At 40.8% G+C, this 26750-nt stretch overlaps 1 pseudogene; it reads right to left on the bottom strand.

Moving 5' to 3' along the window:
• On the bottom strand, positions 1-26025 carry LOC115900731 (annotated as a pseudogene).
• Between the last annotated feature and the right edge of the window lie 725 nt (positions 26026-26750).

Genomic DNA, 26750 nt, shown 5'->3' on the forward strand with positions numbered 1-26750 from the left:
TCAATTTATTAAAATAGTTGACCTAAGCATCTCCGCAATGGTGACTTCCACTTCAACTCCTGGCTCAATATTGATGGAAGTGATCTGCTTAGCAATCTCAAAAGGACTGTGCCAGTCAATGAGTCGCTTGTGGATTCTCATTCCGAAACGATCGCATGTCTTAGAACCAACCTTCACCACAAGGATTTTTTCTTGTAAGGATTCTCAAACTCTTGGTAGGCATTCAAACTGGTCCTTTCACTTTGAGATTCTTTTCCTTTCCTCCTCTGATCAAGTCAGCTCACACCTTCTCCAGAGATTGTACATTGCAGCTTGTTAGAGTGATTCGAATTCAGTGAATTGCCACCTCCAGCTCCAAGATTGTTTTTCCTGTATCCTTAAAAGCTATGGCTGCTGCGCGGCTCCCTGACCGACTTGTTCCTTGGCAAGAGCGAACAGCGGTGAGTCAGGAGAAGGAGCGGGCGGATCAGAGCTCCGCACCACCCACCACCTACGACCGTGTTTTCCTCAGAGGGAAACTAGGATCTTAATTTATGAACTTTTACTTCCAGAATCCCTGGATTTTACCTTTTTTTTTTTTTTTTTTTTTGAGGGGGTCGGGGGGGGACAGGTTTCTGAGTGAGGTGATTAAAATGTATCAAGCTGCAGAAACTCTCGGCACAACAAATCTTTTTTCCTGAAAAATTCCCCACACATTTGCTTTTGAGAGGTAACACACAGGATTAAGCAGTCTCTAGCTTTCTGCCTTAATATTTGCCTCGGCTTTTGGGTGATGAGTGGACAGAGCTATGTACAATTGCTGCTTCTTGAACTCTTCCCTCTGTCTGTCCCCCATCTGTCTGTCTTTGGTTAGTAAGACGGTTTTGCCTTATCTTTTTGAATATTTGAATAACCAGATTAAATTTTTAAAGAACTCTACACACTAAGGATTTAAGCACAGTCCCTACCCTGTGAATTTATAAGATAATGAAAAGGCACCTTCCAAACAAAGAAAAGATGGAAAGATATTCTTCCTGAGAAAAGTATGTAACAATAGGGAAAAGCCAGTCGTCTCTTTTCTAATCCTTTGCCTTTGACATCTGTCATTTGGGGGAGAGGGTTATGTGGGTGTTGGGTGGTGTTACAGTAGTAGTTGAAAAGTTCTCTTCATCCTGTGGTACTGATTCTCTACCCTTTGTCAATAACTTCCTATCTTACATATTACTTTCAGATTTTTTTTTATTTTTAGCTTACCACCAGTGAATTATATTTGCTAAAAAATATAATTCTTTCTACAACAGCAGAAAGTACATATGAAAAACTAAAGAAAAAAGAATTATATTTGCTAATATTTTACATGTTTGAATTAAAGTTTAAAAAACACAACAGCAACAGCAGTAATGTTTAAAACATGTGAATTTATTTAGTGTTTCACAATTTTCAAAGCATGTGTACATATATTATTTAATTTGATCTTCATAATAACCATGCAGATAGGTAGAACAGGCACTGTTTTCATTTTACACATGAGAAAATTAAATACTTTAATGGGTTCCCCCAGAAATGTAAGACAAAGATTCAAATGCAAATCTCATTGTTCCTCGACTTACAATGGGGTTACATCTGGATAAACTCATCTTAAGCTGAAAATATTATAAGTCAGAAATGCATTTCATACCCCCAATAAACCCATCAAAATGTTGTAAAATCTTAAGTCAAACCACTGTAAGTCAGTGACTGTTTGTACTTTAATTGAGCTGATCCCCAGAAACTTTGATAGGGAGTATGGAATGAGACAGACAAGAAGAAAGCCAATAGAAGGTATGTTTTCAAGATGGTTTCCAACTTGACATTTCAGTCGTGCTAGGGAGCTATGAAAGCTGGTACTGAATGCAGCCCAGTATTAGCTCAATTAAGGGGTAAAGAAGCTGGAATATTTATCTGCCAACTCTCCACCTATCTTTGGTTGAAGTCCACCTCCAGAGGTAACAACTGTAGGGTACTCTGGTTTGCATTTTTTGGTAAACTGAGCGTATTCCCAGAGCCAGAAAAAAGTCCTCACTCCCAGAGTTACAGATGTTCAGAGTAAGCAGCTTTCAAGGTGCAGAGCTGAATGACGGGTGGGGCAGAATGGTCTCGGTTAGCCAAACTCAACAAGGTTAAGCAATTTATCCAACCAGAGTCACACAGCTAATATTGGCAAGGCCTTGAAGGGACTTAGGCCTTTGGCTGGTTGGGTAGATTCCTTGATAGAGTGAAACAGATGTCATTTCTTGTTCTCAAAGTGTAGGCTAGGAAAAAGAGTAGAGAAGAGAGAATATATTAAGCATGAAAAAATATTGCTTCTAAAGGTCTTACAATAATTGAGATTTGTTCACCCCGTACATATAATACAACTATTCAAAACCTGAAGCTTTTATAGAATGCAAAGAAATATCAATACATGGACCTTTACATAGCACACATGCTACTACTTTGCCAATATACATTGCCAAGGTTTTCAGTCCAATTGGTGGTATTTTGCTGAGGACGCTGGAACAAATTTTTGTATTTACAAGTGCCATAACACCTTTAAAGGACATGTATATTGCAGAAAATTATGACACATAAGTGGTCAGGCAAACATTATGTGGAAAAGTCCCAGCTGATGTGTATGTTATTGCTAAACAGCCTCTTCACATCAGTGGCACTCACGCCTCAGTTTCACAGTTGTGAAATATTTGCATACAGATGTGAAGGTATTCTTGTGGTTTACTCAATAAACCAGAATGGGGCTTTATGCACCCCTGAGTTTTCAATTAATGTTGTTGACAGAATGAATGGCTATTTATGCCACCAGCCTTTCATGTTCATTCATGGTACACAATACCTAAGTCTTAAAGAGCTCATCTAAATGCCTCCCCTCTTGGGAGGGTGCTTATGGATTCCATTGTATATATAGGGTAGCATAAGGTTCAATGATTCTATGTAATCAGCAGAGTGGACCTTACATTTTAGCAAAGGCCACTGAAGCCTTTGTTCTGCAACAGGGCATTATCCTACAACTTCTACAATAAGTTGAATGTCTGTTTGTCCAAAGATCTTAGGCAACCAATGCCTGAACTTCACTTTCCCAAGTATGCCTTTCTGTCCTCACTACACTCCAACACTCACATTTTTGGGAAAAGGATACCTACACAGGAAAATTATTTTTCTATGTGTAGTGAGACTTTACTACACTCATTCATTTGACTGTGGTGAATAAGGACCTGGAACATGGTTGGAGCCTAATAAATGCTTACTGAATTTAATCCAACAAGAAAGAAACAGCACTACCAGTCCTGGCCCCTGTGTACTCTAAGATATCTGCAACATGGTACAGTTCCTGGAGATAGAAGGTGAACATGAGTCCCTCCTTTACCCCACCTATACAATGGTCTCCTCAAGCAAAAGGAGTGTGTAAATGTTGTCTGAGATAGGTTTTCACGGGAGATGAATGAAATTCCAACTTTCTTCTTGGATTAAAAATAATTCCAGTGATAATGGAATTAGAATTTCATTGGGTTTAATCATTATTAGTTAAAATCAACATAATAATTCATCTTTCCATACAGTTTTATTTTTTAAATTCCTCATCTACCGCACATTGGCCCTAGGAAACAGCTAAGGATTGCTGTCTCCATTTTTCAGATGAGAAAACTAAGGCTCATTAAGCTTAAGTGATGTCCATTCAGGTGATATCAGAGACAGGGATACAAACACAGGCTTATCAGATGTAATCTAAAATAACACATTTAAAAAGTTCCAACTATGTTTCCCAAGTTTTGAGACTCCAAATGAAAAATACAGGCATGTTTGTTTATTTCTGCAAAGCAAATTAAATGTGTAGCCCATGCATTATTGATGTCTATTATTTTAGTTCCTAAGAAGTATGTGTATCAAATTGCCTTTACAAGAGAAGCTGTATTAAAACAACTTGTATTTACATGCCTTTTTAGTTTGCACTTGAGCGTTTATTTTTCTTCTAACTTTAGGACAGTAATACGTGATGCTATTTTCAAAATCAGACATGCTGGTGACTGTTCCGGAGCATAGATCAGTGTTTGTACTTAAGATGTCCAGCCTGGAATAGGACTGTACCATTAAGGGCACATGTGCAAATAAGCAAAGACTGCCAGACCAAATGGACGCCAAAGCCTTGAATTATAAACTAATCCCAGAGGAAATTTAGAGTTGTTAGAACATTTGCCCATTATTCTAGGAGAATCTCAGTGGCTCTAATCCATCTCAAACTTTTTATTCTTCTCAATATAGCTCATTTCCTCTTGAAATATTTCTTCTGTTCTATGGCCAGCATAGAAAAGAAGGGGCAGACAGGACTAAAGTAGACCCCAGGCCTCTTAGACCTAACTTAGGGCAAGCAGAGCGATGCCCCAGGCAAATATGCAGAGGGCTCTCAGGAAGACCAGCAGCAGGGCAAATTGCTGCCTGATTTGCAGTTCTGCACTCTATCAGAATTTTATATCTGGAAGATAATAATTTAGAGACTAATACAGCATGCTCATTGAATAGATTAGGAAATGTGTTTCTCAGAATTTGAATGACTTGCCCGAGTCCAGTGCAAGAATGAGAAAGAAACACACCACTCAGAGTGGAGTAAAATATATTTGTTTAAAAACATGACATTAATCAAGACAGACTAGTGGTATAGCTGGAGGACTAGACTTTAGATCACACGATTTCTAAGTAAACTTTGATTTACTTAAAAGCCTTGAGATAGAATATAAGTCAGTTTAGCTACCTTGCCTAAATAATGAAGTTAATATTTATTTCTGAAAAGGCTTGGATCTATCATCTAAAGTCTTAAATCATATTCATTCAATGCCATGCTTAAGCAGTACAGTAATGAAAAGGAACAGTCAGTCTGAAAGAGAGAGCTGCTGATAGATACTCAAGTAATGAGTGTGCTTCCATCCGGTGCATAGGTGATCACTGGTGAGAGGAGGGCATGACTAGCAACTGCGTTTTCCTTGGCGCAGTGCAGAGTTGAGCAGGATGATTTATAAACCTCAATACATTGAAGACCAAAAAAAAAAAATAAATCATTAAGTAGCATGCCTCATGATTCAACTTGCTTTTTTTCCCCCCTAACATGGGTAATAAATTGTGTGGGCTTTAATAATTTATAGGAGATGTGGTTATAATGTGAGAATATTAACTTCGGTGAGTCTTTTAATTTGCTTGTGATGTCAATAGTGTGCTGAAGTGTTTCTTCTACAGGACAGCAACACCACTAATGCACAATTGTATTCTGACACTTCAGCCAGAGGCTCCTGGGGACCAGAAGAGACAGTTCACTTTAGCACTGATCTTATCAATTTGGTGCATGTCCCTCAGGAATTACATGCCACAGACAGAATTAAAAGGAACAGTTTGAAAGCACTTAGAATCATATTAGCGCATTCACATACAACCCCTCTTCTCCTTGTCCTTGTGGAAAGATAACCTGACTCACGACATTTTATGTCTGCCCAGGATTACGCCTCAGAAAAAGAGACAGAGAGAGAGAGAGAGAGAGAGAAGAAAAAAATTAACTAACAAAAAACAGCACAAGGAAAGCCCCCAGAATATTCTAGATTCATCTGGGAATGTGGCCAATTTCTTCCCAGTTAATAATGTCCTCCACAGATTTTCCCTTAGATGTTTTCTTGTCATTTCACAAATGTGACAGTAGCGACCCTCTCATATTTCAGAAATAATTCCTCTCTGTACCGCCTGTTTTCAATCAGGAAGGAAAGAGTTTTGTCACAGTTTAGTGAACATCAGAGCCAGAAAAGCATATATAGGGAGAAGAAAGAGGCAGAATGAAAGAAAAAGGAAGGCAGAACAGTTCAAGAGATGATGTTATGGGAAAAGAGAGCTTCTGCGATAGGGCTGAGTGCAGAAGAGCCTGAGAGCATCAGCCAGGCACCTTTCCGAATTTTAATTCCAATCTAAAAGCTGCAAACAGAAATGAAGACCTGCCCCTTCCTGAGTCTCGAGCAAACCCCTCTCCATATATAGATTCTACCACTTAAAAAAAATAATAATAATAAAACACATGAAGTAGTTAATTGGAGATATTAAAATGAAGTGACCAGTGACCAGGCACAGTGATTCACACCTGTAATCCCAACACTTTGGGAGGCCGAGGTGGGCGGATCACCTGAGGTCAGGAGTTCGAGACCAGCCTGGCCAACATGATGAAACCCTGTCTCTATTAAAAATACAAATATTGGCTGGGTGCAGTGACTCACACTTCTAATCCCAGCACTTTGGGAGGCCAAGGCAGGTGGATCATGAGGTCAGGAGTTCAAGACCAGCCTGACCAAGATAGTGAAACCCCGTTTCTACTAAAAATACAAAAAATAGCCCAACTTAGTGGTGGGTGCCTGGAATCCAGCTACTTGGGAGGCTGAGGCAGAGAATTGCTTGAACCCAGGAGGTGGAGGTTGCAGTGAGCCAAGATAGCGCCACTGCACTCCAGCCTAGGCAGCAGAGCAAGACTCCGTCTCAAAAAAAAAAAAAAAATACAAAAATTAGGCTGGGTGCGGTGGCTCACGCCTGCAATCGCAGCACTTTGGGAGGCCGAGGTGGGCGGATCACCTGAGGTCAGGAGTTGGAGACCAGCCTGGCCAACATGGCAAAACCCTGTCCCTACTAAGAATACAAAACTAGCCGGATGTGATGGCATGCGCCTGTAATCCCAGTTACTCGGGGGCTGAGGCTTGAGAATTGTGTGAACCTGGGAGGCAGAGATTGCAGTGAGCCAAGATTGCACCACTGCACTCCAGCCTGGGCAACAGAGCGAGACTCCGTCCCCAAACAAACAAACAAAAATGCCCAATACATGCAGAAACTAGCAGCATGAGAGACTGCAGTAACCACTGGTGGTAAGGTGAGGAAGGCTGGTGTTAATACCTTAGCACGTGATGGTAGAAGGTCAATGACAGAGTGGAAAAAGGAACAGAATCAAAGACTAGATCCCTCTCTCTTTTCTGTCTTTTTTTTTCTGTCTCTCCCTCACACATCTCATGTGTTTAGTGGCTAGTCCTAATTCTTTGAATTTTCATTAAGCATTTTTTTCTTTATATTTAGTTCCTCTCTTCAAATCTTAACCTGAAATTCGGCTTTTCTCTCATAACCCAAACCCAAGAAATCTCAGTTGGCTATTTGTTCTTTAATCTCAGCACTTTATTGTACTTTCCTTACAGGTTCTAGTTCAAGATTTGGGTCTTTCTAAAGACGTATGTGTATGCATGTGTGTGTGTTTGAACAAAAGTGTGTGTGACAATACATGCACTACAGCACATAAGTACTTATCTTCCAGAAAATATAGATGCATAGCTGTGTAGTAGATCTCTTTCATGACTAAATCAATCTATATTAACACCACGTATGTATGTCAATGCCCAGGCTGACCTACAGGATCCCAGAAAGTTCTGACATACTAAGACAAATTTTAAAACTGCAAACTTTCACATTTTTTTCTCATATTTCACAGTGCCATCCATTCAACTCCCAACATTCTGAATAATGCTCACATGGTAACTTGTGCTATCAGCAAGACTAGGAAGACAGCTCAGGAAGAAAGCACAATTGTGGAAAATATTTTATAATTACCAACATGTGACTATTTGTACATCATGTTTTACGCCCCCAAAAAAAGGAAGGAAAAGAAGCAAAGGCTCTGCCATTAAAGGCGAGTCCTGTTCCTTGTCTTTTAAATTGTATGGCTTATTAGGGTCTAAATAAAGTTAGTAACTTGCCTAGGGATATGGTTCTTGAACTTTGTTTAACAAATGAATCAAATGAATCTCTTTTCACTAGTCAATCTTTTCACTAGGTCATAAGAACCCAAATTTTTTTTTTTTTTTTTTCTTGCCAGAGTCTTGCTCTGTCCTTCAGGCTTGAATGCAGTGGTACAATCTCAGCTCACTGCAATCTCTGCCTCCCAGGTTCAAGCAATTATCCTGCCTCAGACTCCTGAGTAGCTGGGATTACAGGCACAGACTACCATGCCTGGTTAATTTTTTTTTTTTTTTTTTTTTTTTTTTTTTCTGAGACGGAGTCTCGCTCTGTCGCCCAGGCTGGAGTGCAGTGGCCGGATCTCAGCTCACTGCAAGCTCCGCCTCCCGGGTTCGCGCCATTCTCCTGCCTCAGCCTCCAGAGTAGCTGGGACTACAGGCGCCCACCACCTCGCCCGGCTAATTTTTTGTATTTTTAGTAGAGACGGGGTTTCACCGTGGTAGCCAGGATGGTCTCGATCTCCTGACCTCGTGATCCGCCCGTCTCGGCCTCCCAAAGTGCTGGGATTACAGGCTTGAGCCACCGCACCCGGCCGCCTGGTTAATTTTTTACAGGTTTGGTAGAGACGATGTTTCACCATGTTTGCCACGCTGGTCTCGAACTCCTGACCTCAAACGATCTACCCACTTTGTCCTCTCAAAGTGTTGGGATTACAGGCGTGAGCTGCTGCTCCTGGCCTATAAGAACCCAATATCTTAAACAGAATATAGATGAGCCACTTTGGTTGAAGTAGTGAGAGGTGACAATGTGCTAGCGGCCCTCACTCTCAGCGCCTCCTCGGCCTCCGGCCTCGGCTTCCGTGGGAGCCCCTCCCTGGGCTGGCTGAGGCCGGAGCCTCCTCCCTCTGCTTGCCGGGAGGTGTGGAGGGAGAGGCGCCGGTGGGAAACCGGGCTGCACACCGCGCTTGCGGTCCAGTGCGAGTTCCCGCAGGTGCGGTCTCTGGCTCTGCGGCCCCGCACACTGAGCAGCTGGCCAGGGCCGCAGGCCCAGGGCAGTGAGGGGCTTAGCACCCGGGTCAGCAGTTGCGGAGGTTGGGCCGGGTCCCCCAGCAGTGCCGGTCCCCGGGCGCTGCACTCAAATTCTCCCCGGGCCCTACCTAGCTGCCTCCCCTTGGGGCAGAGCTAGGGACCTGCAGCCCGCCATGTCTGAGCTCCTCCCACTGTGGTGGGCTCCGCCTTGGCCTGGCCTGAGCCTCCCCCATGGGCACCGCCTCCTGCTCCGTGGAGTCGGGTCCCATTGACAGCCAAAGGGCTGAGGAGTGCAGCTCGGTTCGGGACTGGAGGGCAGCTCTGCCTGCAGTCCTGGTGCAGGATCTACTGGGTGAAGCCAGCTGGGCTCCTGAACTGGATGGGGACTTGGAGAGCTTTTATATCTAGCCAGAGGATTGTATGTGCACCAATCAGCACTCTGTGTCTAGCTCAGGGTTTGTAAATACACCAATCAGCACTCTGTGCCTAGCTCAAGGTTTGCAAATACACCAATTGGTACTCTGTATCTAGCTAACTCTGTATCTAGCTAACTAGCACTCTGTGACTCTGTGTCTACCTCAATGATTGTAAAACGGACCAATCAGCTCTCTGTAAAATGGACCAATCAGCAGGATGTGGGTGGGGCCAGATAAGGGAATAAAAGCAGGCTGCTGGAGCCAGCCAGTGGCAACCTGCTGCGGTCCTGTTCCACCCAGTGGGAGCTTTGTTTTTTTCCTCTTTGCAATAAATCTTGCTACTGCTCACCCTTTGGGTCCACGCTGCCTTTATGAGTTGTAACACTCACCGCGAAGGTCTGCAGCTTCACTCCTAAAGCCAGTGAGACCACGAACCCACCGGGAAGAACGAACAACTCCAGACGTGCTGCCTTTAAGAGTTGTAACACTCACTGTGAAGGTCTGTAGCTTCACTCCTGACAGCGAGACCACCCACCAGAAGGAAGAAGCTCTAGACACAACTGAACATCTGAAGGAAAAAACTCCGGACACACCATCTTTAAGAACTGTAACACTCACTGTGAGGGTCCACGGTTTCATTCTTGAAGTCAGTGAGACCAAGAACCCACCAATTCTGGACACAGTAGTGAGAGGAGGCCTGGAGCTCCTCATCCTCGATTCCCCATGCGGGGCATTGTGTGGACTCCTGCAGTCCAGTGAGCTACAGCTGGAAAACCTCCCAGGTTAGAACATAGCACAAAGAGAAGTGCCAGTTGCCTTCACAAGACTCAAGTAAATATAAGACCAAATCAAATTATCAGAAACAGACACAAGTGCCAGCTGCAAGCTAGTGTCTTACATTGCTGAGATTTCATAAATACTAAGGACTGAGAGGCTTTCAAACCTTAGAAGTGAGAGATTTCCTGGGATACAAGACTTTCAGTGCTAAAACCGAGACAGTCATGGGCAAATCAAGAGAGCTGGTCACCCTACCAAGGATATCCTTTTTGAGAGTCTAGGTACCATGTCAAATCTTGTCTTTCAGTACTCAGAGGGTAGCAGCAGCATCTTCTCGTCGAGAACGCAACACATTAGGATTCAGCTGAGCCATGCGTGTTTGGCATTGGAGAGCTCTAGGTTCTCGGACAGGGGAAAGAGAGGAGAGATAATGAAAAAGTATCCCTGTTCTAAACCACAACACAGACAGCAGGTGTACAAACGCACACCCACACACTTTGAGAAAGATATTATGTTTATTTTTATCACCATTGGTTCTTCTTTAGATGTCAAAGCATTTACACACAATCTCTTCTCAGCTTCCGAGATAGGAAACTTTACAGATGAAATAATGGCTCAGGTCTTTTCTCTCAAATTCAGTGTCCAGAGTCCTACTAACCACATAACCTGAGGACATAATTTAGGGTCACAGATGAGGACAGCATTGGAGCAGCAATTCCCTCAGATGCTATAACACCTGCCATCCAAGGTCAACATAAGGAGCCCTTCCCCCAGTCTGCAAATTCCTTTGAATCAGCCCTGCCTGTGGAGATTCGGCCCTGCTTAATTACAAGGCTGAATTCTAAATGTGCTTGGTGTTTGTCAAGTCAAGAGAGAGAAAACTACTCTGCTTGTGATTTATGTGTGGCCAATGACAAACTGTATTATTCAAGAGAGAAGAGCAGACGGCCCCCAAACAAGACAGTTATGGCCCACAATTATAATAGTTATAGTACCCAGTAGATCTCCAGGATACCAAGAGAGCAAGAAATCTAACAGTCATACCAAAGACACTTGAAGGAAAAGGAGTTTAAGCCCCGACATAATAATACAAGTCGAGACCCTTCTTCATCACAATGAAAAGGTTTATTTCCTCATGGTAGAAGATAGCATGAGTGTGTGCCACGAGTAGACCATGGCCCCAGGCAGGACTTGCAATTTCTCTGATGATGCCATCAGCTACTTCCATGAGCATCCACTTTGTGAGCTAGGACCTTGCAATGATTTAGTTTATCTTGGGAGAAATTTAACACATCAAAGGCTGATTTACATCAGTCATTTTTGTCCCTTATTTCCATTGCCAACAGTCTGGTTCCATTGTCTGTGACGATTAGATTTTGCAGTCTTGAAAATAGCCATGCAAATTACCAAAATGTTTTCCATTTGAGACCTTACACATATTTGAATTAAATCAACTCTAAGCTGTTAAATGGAATTAAATGAAATAGACTGAATTTGATGACTAAAATTTTAAAACTTCTGCAAGGAGCTTTCCTTATCCCAACATCTTTATTAATGGCCAATTGGAAATGACTTTCGCAAACACCATTTGTCACTTTTTTTAACAAGTACTACACTGTACTGTCTTATCTCCCCCCATTCAATTTAAGCATCAAGATTTATAGCTTGTCGTGAGCTCCTCTATCTTTCTGTTCCTTCTTTGTACCTCTCCAAATGCTCAAGTAGCTTTTTTTAGAATGAAGTGAGGATAATTTGTAGTGAACTCAAACTAGCATTCTGAGACTTGACTTTCAAAAATTTGTATTCTTCCCTATTCCCTTGATTCTACTCAAAAGACTTACTTGCTACGCAGCAACAAACTACACCCAAAGTTCTAAACTGTTTCATTTCATTTGCTCTTTCTGTAATGCATAGCCAAATTTTGGTCATCAGCAAATTGTTTTAGTATTTCTATAGTGGTGAATTTTATCAAAGATTACAGACACTTGAAACAACTTTTAAATAGGCCAATGAACATAGTACACTACCAACAAATGACCCTACACAGATACACAGGTGCATGCACACGTGCACACACACACACACACACACACACACACTACACTTTAGTTTATATCAACCAAGTATTTGCTTATTTTTGCTTGGTTAGACTATTTATATCAGATACCCAAGAATTTGGCTGTGAACTCCATTTCTTCCCTTTCTGCCTGTGTCTTTATTTTTCTTTCCTTTTTTCCTCTTTTTCATCCCTGTCTCTCACACACATACACCCAAATACAGCAAAAGCACATGCAGATAAATTTCTCAAGAGGATCAACGTGTGTGTGTGTGTGTGTGTGTGTGTGTGTGTGTGTGTGTGTGTTTATGGCCTGGGTCTTTTGTTTATTCACTTGTGGTTTTCATATAAGTACTTGACCTCTGCAATCATGTGACCATAAAAGCACAAAGTCAACTAACTGTTCTACATTTTGATGAATCAAGCATTTTAGACAATGAAATGCCTCTCGATTATTTAATGTTGACTTTAAAACCAAAAGCAACCCTTTCATGAAGTGAATCATTTCTACGAACTTTCAGAACTCAAGATCTCTTCACCAACTTTATTTCTTAACTCTTCATTTTGTATTTTTTGTAATTCTTAAGCTAAGCTTTTCTTTGAATCCTGGTTATAGTACCCTGGACTCAATCCCAAGAGTATATCTTTCTATGAGTTACTATGACTGTTAGTATATGTATGGCATAGAATTAATGATTATGCTGATGTAAGTTTGCCTAAACGCAACATTGAGTATCAAACACACTCGAAGTTAAACCAAAACTATATTAACCAACCAATTTATTAAGCACCTATTTCCTGCCAGCAAATGCATTAGGCTCTGGGGACTTACTGGTGAATGAGATACATGTAGTCTCTGTCATCATGGAATTTATAATCTAGCGACAAAACAGCAATTAAATACACAACCCAGTGTGATAAAGTTACAATAGAAATACCCAACCAGGCTTTTCTAACCTAGACAAAGCCAGTGACTCAGGAAAGCCTTGTCAAATTAAGTGTTATCTAAACTGTACATGGAAGGATGAATGGCAATTAGTGAGGCCAAGGTGAGACCAAAGAGTTCCAAGTTGAAAGGACAAAACATGAAATTCAGGAGGTAAGAAAGAACACCTTTCCTTTGTTTTTTTTTTTTTTTTTTTAACTTTTGCATCATGTATTCATATATCCCTTACACTGTTGAAACATTTAGCTATGTATATGCATTTTAGAATATTTATATTTTAGGAATCTCTCCTAAAATATAATTGCCTAACTTCCTGACATGACTGACTTACTGAGTTTAGAAAATTTAACTAATTCTGATGTTTTAGTTGCAGTATTCTGGAAAGGTGATAGAGACAAAATCCATTAAAAGTAGCTTTCTTTCCTCCCTCTGAGTCCCTAGAGTTTATTCTCAAGGGCATTCTCAAGGCCATAAACTCATGAACCTTACTAAAGTGAAACACCTTCATAATATTTCTCTGAGGGCCAAGGAAGGGAAGCATTGTGCATGTGTGAGCATTAGGCTGATCTTTAAAAGGATGTAGTAAGTGGGTTTCACTGTACTGGCAACTCTCGTGGGTTCATTTTTTCTGCTACACTGAGTGGCACGTTCATATCTGATTTTCAGTGCATTTGCTCCTAGTTATTTCTCAGTGTTTTCTGCTTCAGGAAGGTTCACTGTTCAGTCCATCTTCCTTTCTCTGGGTGAAGGGTGGGTCAGAAGGTAGAATCTGACCACCTCAGAAGCCAGCTGCAGATGTTCTCCATGCATGAGGCACCTGGGAAGGGACGGTGAGACTCTAGCTCCAGAACCAGCTTCACAGCATAATGAAAGCATGGGTATTTTCTTTGCCAGTTTCATGTCCACATCTGTTATACTTTCCTAAAGTCTTTAGATCTCATTAATAAACATCACAGGGAAAAAGAGCCCTATACTCAAATAAGTTTGGGAAATACTGGATGAAACAAAATTAACTAGGCCTGTGTGTGTTCTTTAGAAATGCCTCTCGTAGTCTTTAACATGGTCATGTGCATTGTGGATATTTAAGAGAAAGAGATTTAAGTATCCCTTACTCATCTCACTTAGCCCCTAACTATGTTTTTCTTCATAGCATCTCTCAGGGTCAGTGTTCCAGAAAACATATTTGGAAAAGCACAACTCTGCTACTCTTCTCCATTGCCTGTTTGAGACTAAGAATTATTTCATTAGCTGACTTTCCCTTCTACGCACCTGTTCCTCATTCTTCTCCCCAGTATTACTTGCCCATTTCTCTGTTCTATTCCTTCACCCTTCCTTCTCTTCTTCCTTTTATTCTCTTTTTAGAAATTTAAAATTACTATTGAGTGCCTGAAAAGGTGCCTTTGAGATCTCAGGCTCTGGTAAAGACTCTGTGAAGAGATCACCAAAGCCCTCTGCTCTCTTGAGAGGTTTACATTGAGAAAGAGGAGGCAGAATGGCGAGGAGAACTAAATAAGTAAGCAAATACATGTACAAGCGTTTTTTTTTTTTTTTTTTTTTTTGAGGCAGAGTTCTCGCTGTCTCACCCAGGCTAGAGTGCAGTGGCGCAGTCTTGGTTTTAAGTGATTTAAACCTCCCGGGTTTAAGTGATTCTCGTGCCTCAGCCACCCGAGTAGCTAGAGTTACAGCCGCGTGCCACTACACCTGGCTAATTTTGTATTTTAAGTAGAGACTGGGTTTCACCATGTTGCCCAGGCTGGTCTTGAACTCCTGGCCTCAAGTGATCCACCCCCCCTTGGCCTCCCAAAGTGTCGGGATTACAGGTGTGATCCACCACGCCTGGTTCATGTACAAGTGTATTTTATCTACTAATTCTTGTAAATTAAACCTAAGCCCACTTGATACAAGTAACTCTTGGGTTCTTTTTGTTAGATGATATTTATAATCATCCCAAGCTTTGAGATGGAAGAAAGTGAGCTCCTCCCCCACAACTTTGTTTTTGATGAAAGCAAGACTCACAACAAATTCTGCCACCCATAAGAACTTTATTAAATAAAACGTACTAGCTCACAGGCATGAGAGAGTTGATGAAACCCGTTCTGTCTCTTGATGGAGCGCCACCCCTCTGTCCTTTCAGGTGTTCCCTCCACAATCTTGCATGAATGGTTCAGTCAAGACTGATGTGACAATATTCCGGAAGCAGTATTCTGCCACCCTCAGTGTCAACATCAAGCAATCCAGAGTATTTTAGACTAATGTCTGCACGTGGAAGATTCGTAGATCAAACTTTGTGTTCCAGTCCTAAGAATAAAGCGTTTTCTCTCAATATCATGTTCATGTAGGTTGGGGGATATAACCAAAATATTTTTGACACATCCACCTTGAATTTTTCTAGCAGTCATATGCTAATTAACAAAGCACTAATTTCACCAATAAAAGTCCACTTCTGACATTCACTATGCTAATTAGTGCAATATCTTTATCTGAGATAAAGATAGCTGAAGTGCTTGCTTGTAGTAGCCTCCTCCGGAGTGTGGCCTTTCACCGTCAGCTAACAACCTCCCACCTGCCTCTTGGGGAGTGAATTCCTGATTAGAATGCTAGCTGCACCAGGGGTGCAACTTCAGCTAACCCATCCTTAGATCATAAGATCTATTCTGATACATTTTATGTAAATTACAGTGTGGCCTTTCTAAGTCCTATAAAGGAAACAAAATAGATTAGTGGCTTGGAGGTTTTTTTAATTTTTATTTTTTGGAGGTCTCTAGGAGAAGGACAGTGAGACAGCAATACCTAAAGATATTCAAGCTAATATCTGAGTTTAGAGAGCAGCTAGACTTGAGAATATTTTGGTGAATTGCATTCCAGACAGAGGTAAAAGGAAGTGCAGAGGTTCAAACGCAAAAGTGAGCTTGATGTGTTCAAGGACTCGGCACAAGTCCGGTGTCACTAGTGCAGTGAGACACCATCAAAAGGAGAGCAGATGGGATCAGGAATATGAGGAGAAACTTGATCACTGAAGGCCATGTTAAGAAGCTTGGATTTTATTCCAAATGTAATGGGAATTTATTGCAGAGTTTTTAGGAAGGGAGCAACATCAAATTTATATTTTAAAAGAGGTCTCTGCTGAGTGAAGAGAACAGATTGCAGGTGGGTAAGAGAAGAATCTGTGAGACCACTTAGGAAGCTTTTGTGGTCCATAAAAGAGATTATGGTGGTCTAATTTAAAGTGGTATTAGTGAAGGTGGAAATAAATGAACAAAATTGGGGATATCTTTGGACATAGAGCCAACAGAACTTAGAGATGAAAGAAATTAGGAGGCAGAATGAAGGTAAAGAAAACAAAATATTAGTTTTGAGCTTCCAATAATAGGTTGCTTGTGGTACCATCTACTTAGATGCGGAGATTGAAGGAAATGCATGCTTTTGGCAAAAGGGTGTGAATAGGGGATTAATATCATAGAAAGAGATCATCAACATGTACATTAGGAACTACGTGTAAGGTCACAAATTCTAAGCCAGTGGTTTTCAAGCCAGTTTCTTCCAGTAAGGCTAGTAAATTTTTTCAGAGTTTGTAGAAATTTCTAGAGGCACAGTAAAGCCTTCAGTAGCATCATGCTATCCATGCCTTTCAGCAGTTCGGTAATTGATAATCCTACCCTTCTTAAGACTCTGAAAGCTTTGTGAAATTGAAATGCATTTCTTCATATAAAGACCAGAAGCCCTACTAGAACAGTCATAGGCCACATGGCAATTATTGAGAGAAGGGATATATCACAGCCTTCAGCCACAGAAGATATGGGATCAAATTCGGTCTCTGCTCCTGATTCACTCTATGACTTTGGACAAGTCTGGAAGTCTCAGTTCTCTCATTTGTAAAAAGGAAATAATCTACAAAGTGCATATTGAATAATGTAATGTGAAACTTTTAAAACTGGGTAAAACTGCTATAATCTTTGTTACTATTTTTATTACTATTAAAAAATTCCCAACAACACAAGCCTTATTTCTGAATGTAGTAAATATGAAACCCACTCACCGAGACCACTATGTGTAAGGCCCTTATTTTACAGGCTTTTCTATGTAAAATTACCAATTTTAACAAAAAATATATTCTTCTGAGTCTTCAAGAAGTGAGCCTGGATAATAAATCGCATTATCTCTTAGCTAAAAATTATTCAATCTGAAATCACTCAATCTTTACAAAGTTTCACTGCACCAAAACCACCTGGGGAGCTTAAATAAAACACATTTCCTAGGACTTACCCTAGACCTGCTGATATGGTTTGGCTCTATGTCCCCACCCAAATCTCATCTCAAATTGTAATCCCCATGTGATGAGGAAGGGACCTGACAGGAGGTGTGTGGATCATGGGGGAGTTTCCCCCATGCTGCTCTCATGCTGGTGAGGGAGTTCTCACGAGATCTGGTGGTTTGATAAGTGTCTGGCAGTTTCCCCCATGCTCTCTCTCTCTTGCCTGCTACCATGTAAGATGTGCCTTTCTTTCCCTTCACCTCCTGCCATGATTGTAAGTTTCCTGAGACCTCCCCAGCCATACTGAACTAGAGTCAATTAAACCTCCTTTCTTTATAAATTACCCAGTCTCAGGTAGTATCTTTACAGCAGTGTGAAAATGGATCAATACACCTGTGGAACCAGAGTCTTTGTGAATAGGACCTAGGAATCAATATTTATCAAATACTCCCCTGGTGATGGTGATGCAGCTGGCCCACAGTCTAACACCTGAGTAGCTAGTTTGTAGGTGAGAAAATGGAAATGCAAAGAAGTGACTGACCCAGTAGCACAACTAGATTGAAAGCTTTCTTTTCAATCTGGGTCAACATGCCTTCCATTGAATCTCCTGGGCACCATCAGGGCCTGGATCTTGCTAATCCTCCTAAATAAGAAAACCTTGATAGGTAACAATAGCAAAAGCTAAGATAAGAGGTGCCAACAAAAGTATGAAGTACCAAAAATAACATGTACCACAAAAATAAAAAATACTCTGTGAGACTAAACTTTAAAGAGAATGGCTTAGTCAAAGTGGGTCAGCAGGATTAATGCAAATTTGGCAGAGCATACATTATGCACATAGTACTTGGTCTCTTCCATGTGTTTGAGGTGGGATTTGTTGGCAATTGTTTGTTGTGGAACCCTATGGCTATAGTATGCCTATTTTCTGTCAGATGAGAATGCAAAATGATGTATCACAAAGAGAAGGACAAAACAACAATGACGACAAACAAACAAACAAACAAACCCCTAATAGCTCAATTAAGAAATGGGCTAAAGACATTCATCCAAAGAAGACATACAAATGCCAACAGGTATATGAGAAAATGCTCAACAATACTACTCATCAGATAAATGCAAATCAAACCACAATGAGATATCACTTCACACCTGTCAGGATGACTATTAATAAAAACACATAATTGGCACTCATTAAATGTTAATTATCTTTGTTGTTATTATTAAGATTTGTGTACCATGAAGGGTACTATAGATGCTAGATGATCATGACATGGTCCCTGTCCTCAAGAAGACTACATAAATAAGGGAGAGGCAAGGAAGCAAATTAGTATAACAGCATAATTTTAAAAGTATGGACTCTGGAAGCAGTTTGAATCCCAGTTCTGCCACTAAGCAGCTGTTCAATCCTGGGCTAGTTACTTTACCTAACGTGAAATTACCTTATCTATAGAACTGAGATCATTTTACTTGTCTCCTAAGGTTGTTGTGATGATTTCAAAGACAATGCATGTAAAATACATAGCACAGAGTCTGGAACATAATTAAGCGCTCAGTAAATATAGCCATCATCATTGTCAACTTGTTATGTTAGAAGTGGCCAGTGGGTGTGATGGCAGTGCCAAGCAAGGCACCAAACTCAGGGGTGGGATGTTTCTGTGCATGAAAGCCCGGGAAAGAGGTGAGGCCAGAACTGAATCTTGAAGGTCATATGGAGATAACCCAGAAAAGAGAAAGGAATGGTGCTCTGAGCAGATGGTGCTGTTAGTAATAAGGTGGGATGCAATCAGGGAGCTGCAAATAATTCATCCTGCAAGCAATGAAGAGTGCTGGGCAGACAGACTTCTGAAAAACTGGGAAGATGGACAAGAATAGTGAAGAAAAGGTCTCCTACTACAGGACTAAGAAGCTTGGGTCAGATCCTATAGGAAACTGGAGATCTTTAAAAGACTCAGAGAAATAGAATGATTAGATTGTGTTTTTAAATGATGGGGATAAACAGGGTGATCCAATGGTATAAAAATAGCTAGGAGTGGGGAGGGGTTAGCACTTATAAATGTGAGCAATGCCTATGAACATTTTCTGAGCTAAATGACTTTTAAAACAATTTCCATTGCTGATTTAAGACACTTTGCACAGATGTGAGAGCACGTTTTTTTCCTGATGGAATCTCATTTCTGTTCTAAATTCTTTATATCCTTTTGTTTGCCCTCATTTGTGTTTACACCACCTGTCAATTTAGTATAATCTGTGATTTTAATGTGTTTTCCCCCTCTTCCAGATCATTATTAAATGCGCTAAATAAAACCAGACCCATCACTGCCTCTGGCACTTCCCTCCCTGAACACTTCCACGTGGTTCAATATGCCAATTGTTATTGGCATAATACCTCTAAACTCCTTGAAATTTCCTTCCTACTTCTAGTTCATATATGTGAACAAGATAAATAGACAAAGAAATGCTTCCTCTTTGGGCAAGACCTGGACCTTCTAGTTTGGGCCTGTGAGCCTTAACCATCTCCATTTATCCCTTATGAGGGTACATATATGAAGTCCAAAAAAGATGTTACTCGATGAGACACATGTAAATCAATGGGTTTTTGCTCTTTGTTCTTGCTCACTGTGTTCTTCAATACAAATGTCCTAATGGATAAACCTAATCAATCTCCTCATTCCATGGTATAGTAACTGGGGAGTGTGTATATTGAGGAGAGAGGCTTCTGAAATCAGTCTGCATGGCATTAAAATCTCTTCTTTATTGCATGAAAGTAGGTCTCTCTCCAGTGGTCCAAAGATTTTTTTTCATGTAAATCTGGAAATGCATTAAGTCACAGACATTTCCTCAAGCATGCCAATCACCCGCACTTCTTCATCTCTTAGCTCCATCTGCAGTTCTACCCCTAGATTCCAGTTCTGCAGGAAGTCAAAGCCAGGGCTCATGGGCGTATTGGAATGACATGTGTAACAAACAGGAAGAGGCTGTCACCACTGCAGGAGCAACTCTAAAAACAGGTATCAGGACAGGCACAGTAGCTCATGCTTGTAATCCCAGCACTTTGGGAAGCTGAGGCAGATGGATTGCCTGAGCCCAGGAGTTCAAGAACAGCCGGGGCAACACGGTGAGAACCCATCTCTACAAATTAAAAAAAAAAAAAAAAAAAAAATTAGCCAGGCATGGGGCATGTACCTGTAGTCTCAGCTACTCAGCAGGCTGAAGGGGGAGGATCACTTGAGCCCAGGAGGCAGAGTTTGCAGTGAGCAGAGATCACACCATTGCACTCCAGCCTGAGTGAGAGAGTGAGACTGTGTATCAAAAATAAAATAAAATAAAATAAAATAAAACAAAATAAAATAAAAACAGATATCAGTAAACCAAACAGCAGTGAATTTTGAAATTTAAACAAAATTTTGTAGACCATTCCTATCTTGGTTTCTAGATTTTGCTTTTCCATTCATCCCTTCAAGGAGCATTACTTGAGGTCCCATCTAAGTGATAGACACTGCTCTGGAGACCACAGAAAATCAAAAAACCATCATGAAAAATGAAGAATAGTTGGTCTCTATCTTCAGGAAGCTAAAACCTAGTTGGGATGAATGGTTAGGGGGAAGTGATCCAGTGCTTACAGTTTTTTGTACTTTAATATTTTCCACATATACAAAATGGCATCTCAGAGGGTGATTCTATTATAGACACACTTTCACCTGATTAAATTGGGAGTTTTGAAGCAGACAGCTTCAGACTGCTGGTATCAATCATTTCACCATATCCATGCTTTATGCCACTGTGCACTCAAGCCTCACCCTTCCCCACTTCCACCCAACGTCAAGGCCTGAAACAGAGTCAGCCTCATTCCCCTGCACCACAGTCACCTACAGAGTCATCCTTACTAGTGTTTGGAGCCGCAGCATCTCAACCAGTGAGGGAACTACAAGATCACCCACAATATACAAAAAAGCCATACCGTGACAATTCTTACAGGCTTCCTGACAGAAACTTTTGAAACAGAATTTTAATGGTGTTCAGAAAGGAGGAATAAGGCACAATCCCTACCTCTCTCCCCATCAACAGGTACCACACACAGGACCCAGAGGAGCTGCCTAGGTTGCCCTAAACAAGAGGCAGGTCTAACCATCTGAGTTCATCCACCTTATTTGGAATTGTGCAAAATCTGTCTGTTACTGGTCACTGGTTGCCTACTGGGGCTCGATTTCTTCTCTCAGGTACTGAGCCTTCACATTCAACTCAGTGAGTGTAGAATAGTTTTCAGAAAGACTGTACTTTTCTGATTGTTCATTTGTTAAGGCCAATTTGCCTCAAGTGCTCTATTTGACTAATTCCAAGTGTTCAGCACTATGAGTTCTTTCACTTTCTATCTGAGGCTACCTACTCATTAGTATCCAGTTCTAGTTTTCTTTTTTTTTTTTTTTTTGACACAGGGTCTCGCTGTGTTGCCCTGGCTGGAGTGCAGTGGCACAATCTCAGCTCACTGTAAACTTTGCCTCCTGGACTCAAGTGATCCTCCAACCTCAGCCTAGCGAGTAGCTGGGACCACAGGCACCTGCCACTGCGTCTGGCTGATTTTTGTATTTTTTGTAGAGGCAAGGGTTTCATCATGTTGCCCAGGTTGGTCTCAAAAGCCAGGGCTCAAGTGATCTGCCTGCCTTGACCTCCCAAAGTGCTCAGATTACAGATGTGAGCCACTGCGCCCAGCCCAGTTCTAGTTTTTATAGAGGTAAGGCATTCACTTCCATGGGCAAAATCATCGAACATCAATCTACATGATGATACGTAGTGTATATCAGAGGTCCCCAACCCCCAAGCCACATATCGGTGCCAGTCTGGCCTGAGGCCTGTTAGGAACCAGGCTGCATGGCAGGAGGTGAACTTCTATGAGCCAGCATTGCTGCCTGAGCTCCACCTCCTGTCAGATCAGCGGGGCATTAGATTCTCATAGGAGCACGAACTCTATTGTGAACTGTGCATGCAACAGATCTAGGTTGCACTTGCTATGAGAATCTAATGCCTGATGATCTGAGGTGGAACAATTTCATCGCAAAACCATCCTCCCTACCCTTCCCACCTCCACCCATCCATGGAAAAAATGTCTTCCATGAAGCCAGTCCCTGGTGCCATAAAGATTGGGGACTGCTGGTCCATATGACTCTTAGAAAAATAGCAGGCAACACCACTCACATGCATCCTCCACTTAGGTTATCTGTTGCAATCTCCCCAGTTGCCAGCAGAGCAGCTTTCTTTCACAGCTTTTGGTAATAGTCTTAGTTTTTCATGTCCTGTTTTGCTTTTGAGTACTTGCTTTCCTCCTGGGATGTGAACAGCCATGGATTTACAATTATGTCATTGATACGGGACACACTACTTGCACACAGAATCTTTTCCTTTTCAGGAACAGAGTTGGCTTCTTAATTGTACCAGGAAGACAGCCGAGCTTGGATGCTATGTTAATGTTTCTTTATATGGCGTTTTTCCATTGCAAGCGCCATTCCTGTAGCATAATCTAAAATATTCCCAGTGGAATTACCTCCGCAAACAGACACGCTTCAGCAAGTAGCCCTTTGCTAGGGTCATTGGAACTAAAATGAACAACAACAAAAATTCCATCCACTCGTATTTCTGATGGTGACCTAATGCTACCCTTGAAATGTGGAAGGAGCAACACCCCAGGGCATAACCTTAGATGGCTATAGACCTTCTTCTTGGTTATAGCCCTCTTTTATTTTCAATTGCTGAATTTTTACAGCTACATAACAAAAAGCTTTATTGTTAAAGGTTATGTTGGGTTTTGTTTTTTTCTTTCCTTCCAATTATAAGGAGTATGTCTTTGTCTTTGCAGCCTAGGGAAGCCAGGGAAAGTAAAACATCATTAAATTGGTATATTAAGTGATTTAATTTTAGTTATAGGTAATTTGTATTATGGCATTTGACATAGACATTTAGCTATATCCAATCCTCCAGAAACAAAGCTAAAAGGTAAAATTTTAGTAGAGAAATCAGTTATTGGTCACCATGTAATGGTTTTGTGGGTCTTTTGCACCTGAATCCCTTGCCATAGGTCATGATACACTGTTCCCTGTCCACTCAGAGGCTTCTGTCTAAACAAGATTGACTATTACAGGGAAAAAAACAGAAAGTTTCCCATGTAATGTCACCAATTTTTTTACATTCTGAGAATCCTTCCCCAGGCACCAGCACAGTTTTAAAGGCATAAAGGTGACCATATTTTTATGACAGTTTTTTTTTCTCCTTGGTCTGAGGTTGGAGCACAAGAACAAAATAGCTCTTTTTGTTCATTGTACCAAGAAATTCCCTCCTGGATCTATCAAGTGTGACTGTTCACATAGCAAATAGCTTGGACATATCCAGACATAAACACCATATGAATAAAACATATTGCAATTGTTGGATATAGTTATGTTTTTACAAAGACAAGGTGTTCCGTTCTACAGTATCTGCAGAAGTTCATTGTAATCATTCTAAACTGTGACACTTTATCTTATTAACTGAATAAAAATACTTTTAATTATCTCAGTTAACTCTGTTTATTATGACAGTATATGCATCATTAATTTGGAGAAGTTTATTTTTTATTTTTTATTTTTCCACTGTTACTGTACCATAGTGGCATGTCTAGATTGAGTTCTGAATTGGGTTTTAAAAAAGGTTGAACATTTGGTTTCCACATTTCCACTCAGAGATTATCTCTTTTATTTTCTGTTTACTCTAAAATGGAATCCTTTAAAAGGAAGGCTGTTTGAAAGGATCATTAATTAGTCAAATTTTGATGTTTTACTGATAATCCAAAGTTCCACAGAATTTGGTCCAATCTCAATTGCTGTACCATGTCTAAAGGAAATATAATCCTTAAAATAAAATTAATTCAGACCACATAATGATGTATCAGCTGAGATCAGCACCTTGATATACATGCAGAGGCTGAGAAAGGAGCTGAAACGTATCATTGTTTATGGGTGGAACACCAAAGCCCAGCACGGTTGTGGCTTTTTTTTTTTTAAGGTGTCTGCCTTCAAACCACCTGCCGTGCCTTTAGTACCTCATTGCCCTGGGCACTGACCCAGTGGAGATTTCCCTATTCACCAACAACCTACAGCAATTTGCACTTATTGACACCATAGCAACTAATTGGTCTTCACGACCTGCAAACTTTCAGGAAGGTCAATTTAAGCCACCTTTCCTGTGTCAGGGATCAATGTAAAATTCCACAAATCAGATGCACTTCTGCTCCCTAACTCCACTGGAAAATTGGAGTTTTCTTAGTTGCCTCAATGAGAAGGCCTCAGACTTACCCAGTCTGGGGTTTAAAGATTAATATAATACCATTTCGTGATCTTAATGAAAGGATGAAATAACATACACTGATATATCTTCTAAAAAGATTATTAATTTGTATTGAATTATTTCTATAAATTTGGTCTGGTGCTAGAAGAGGGGTGTATGTGTGTGTGTGTGTGTGTGTGTGTGTGTGATGTTTTGTTTTGCATTTAATCCTCATAATACCAGGTTAGACCAGGTATTATGGTCTATAGCATATAGCAGTGTATGAAGCAATTAAGGAAACACTCTGAAGTCAGACTCTGAAGTCAGAGTGTCTGGGTTCAAATCCCTGATCCTTGTTTACCAGGTGTGTGACCTTGAGCAAGTTCCCTAGCTTCTCTGTGCCTCAGTTTCCATTTCTTTAAAAAAAATAGAGGATGGTAACAGGGTTGTTTTGGGGATTTAGTAAATGAATACTTATAAAGAACTTAGGACTTTACCTAGTACTTGATAACAAACACTAGCTGTTACCATTACTATCCTTATACTATGGTTTAAGGCTCAGAAGGCTGAGATCTGAAAGAGGGAGGGCCAGGTTCAGAGACTAGAAATGTTTTGCACCATAGAGGTAACTCCCAACAAGTTGTATAAACACTATTGGTGGGACAGGATATAATTGTAGGCAATACATAGGCAGTACTGCTACACAGGTACAGTAGGTACATCTCACATTTTTCAATTTCACATGCAAATACAAAAAAAGTAGAATGTACATAATACATAATTTATTTTTGCATGTGAAATTAAAAAATGTAAAATGTACAACTAGCATATGAAATACATGGTTTTATGGATTCTATTATTTACGGTTAGGTCAAGTAAAAAAGTAAATTTAAAGAAAAATATTGTGTAAATGAAAGCACATGTAATACACAAATATGGCAAAAAATTAGTGTTTACATGAATATCTAAAGTTCAGAAACATTCCACCATAACATACTATCTCCAAGTATAGTCTCATCTAAAACAGTTTTCTGAATCCAGGTACCACAATGAAAATTACCTGTTCTCTGACTCTATTTTTTTAGTTTAACCAATTAAGGACACTAAATTATATACCTGTGGTGTACAATGTGCTTTAGAATAATAGGAGAGAAGAATTCTGCCCTTGAAAAAAGAACAGTTTAGTTGAGGAGAAAAATCCAAAACATATAAAAGAGAGCTCAAAAACATACTAACCTGTGTGGTAATATAGATAAGCAGATTTTCAAATGTATAAGTTCAGGGTAGGAAGAAATTTGTGCTCACTAGAATAGTCAGACAAGGCCTCAGATGAACATGGAAGCAGAGCCGGGCCAAATGTGAATAGAAAAGGTAAAGCCTTCCAAGTGTTTGGAAGTACCGAGCAGCTCATCAGAATCAACTTTGAAACAACGGAAATGCCAAGGTTGTACTGCAGACTTTCCCTCAGAACCTGGACAGGAATTCGGCAGAAGTCTTGTGTCTTTTTCCCTCATACCAAGGTGCTTTTGCTATATATGTGGCTGCGTCCTTTTGTAAGTACTTCTGCCTTCTGGAAGCTGAAGCGCTTTCCTCTCTTTGGCCATCTAGATGAGCAGCCCCTGTCTGAAAAGGCCTGGGGAGGGAGTGGACTAGGTTTTGGGATAAAGTCTGTTTTCCTTGCTTTTTCAGTTTCTTGGAGGCTACTCAGTGTATTTTGATTTGTGAGGTAGGCAGATTCCAAGATGGCTCCCATGGGCTCCATGCCCCAGAGTCATGACCTCTCTCTGCTCTTGAGGTTATGCAGGACTCTGACTTGCTTCTAACCAGCAAAACACAGAAAAAGTTGTAGGTTGTCATTCCCACCTAAGATTCTGTCTTAGAACACTGGAAAGAGAGATTTTCCTGCTGTCCTGGAAGCCATGTTGTGAACTCCCTACAAAGAGAGGAGTGCCAAGGAACACAAGTGGTGCCTAAGGCCTCAGGGCATCCTTTAACTCACAACTAGTAAGAAACCAGAGCTCTCAGTTACACAGCTGGAATGAAATGAATTTTCCAACAACACAAATGAGCTTGGAAGTGGATTCTTTCTTCTTTAGTTGAGTCTCCAGATGAGACTGCAGCCCAGCTGACACCCAGGTGCAGCCTTGTTAGACCCTAAGAAGAGGGCCTGTCTAAACTATGCCTGGATTCCTCATCGACAGAACTGTGAGATGACAGATGCCTCTATATTTTAATCCTC

This window comes from Rhinopithecus roxellana, chromosome 12 (genome assembly GCF_007565055.1).
Source record: "Rhinopithecus roxellana isolate Shanxi Qingling chromosome 12, ASM756505v1, whole genome shotgun sequence".
NCBI lineage: Eukaryota > Metazoa > Chordata > Mammalia > Primates > Cercopithecidae > Rhinopithecus > Rhinopithecus roxellana.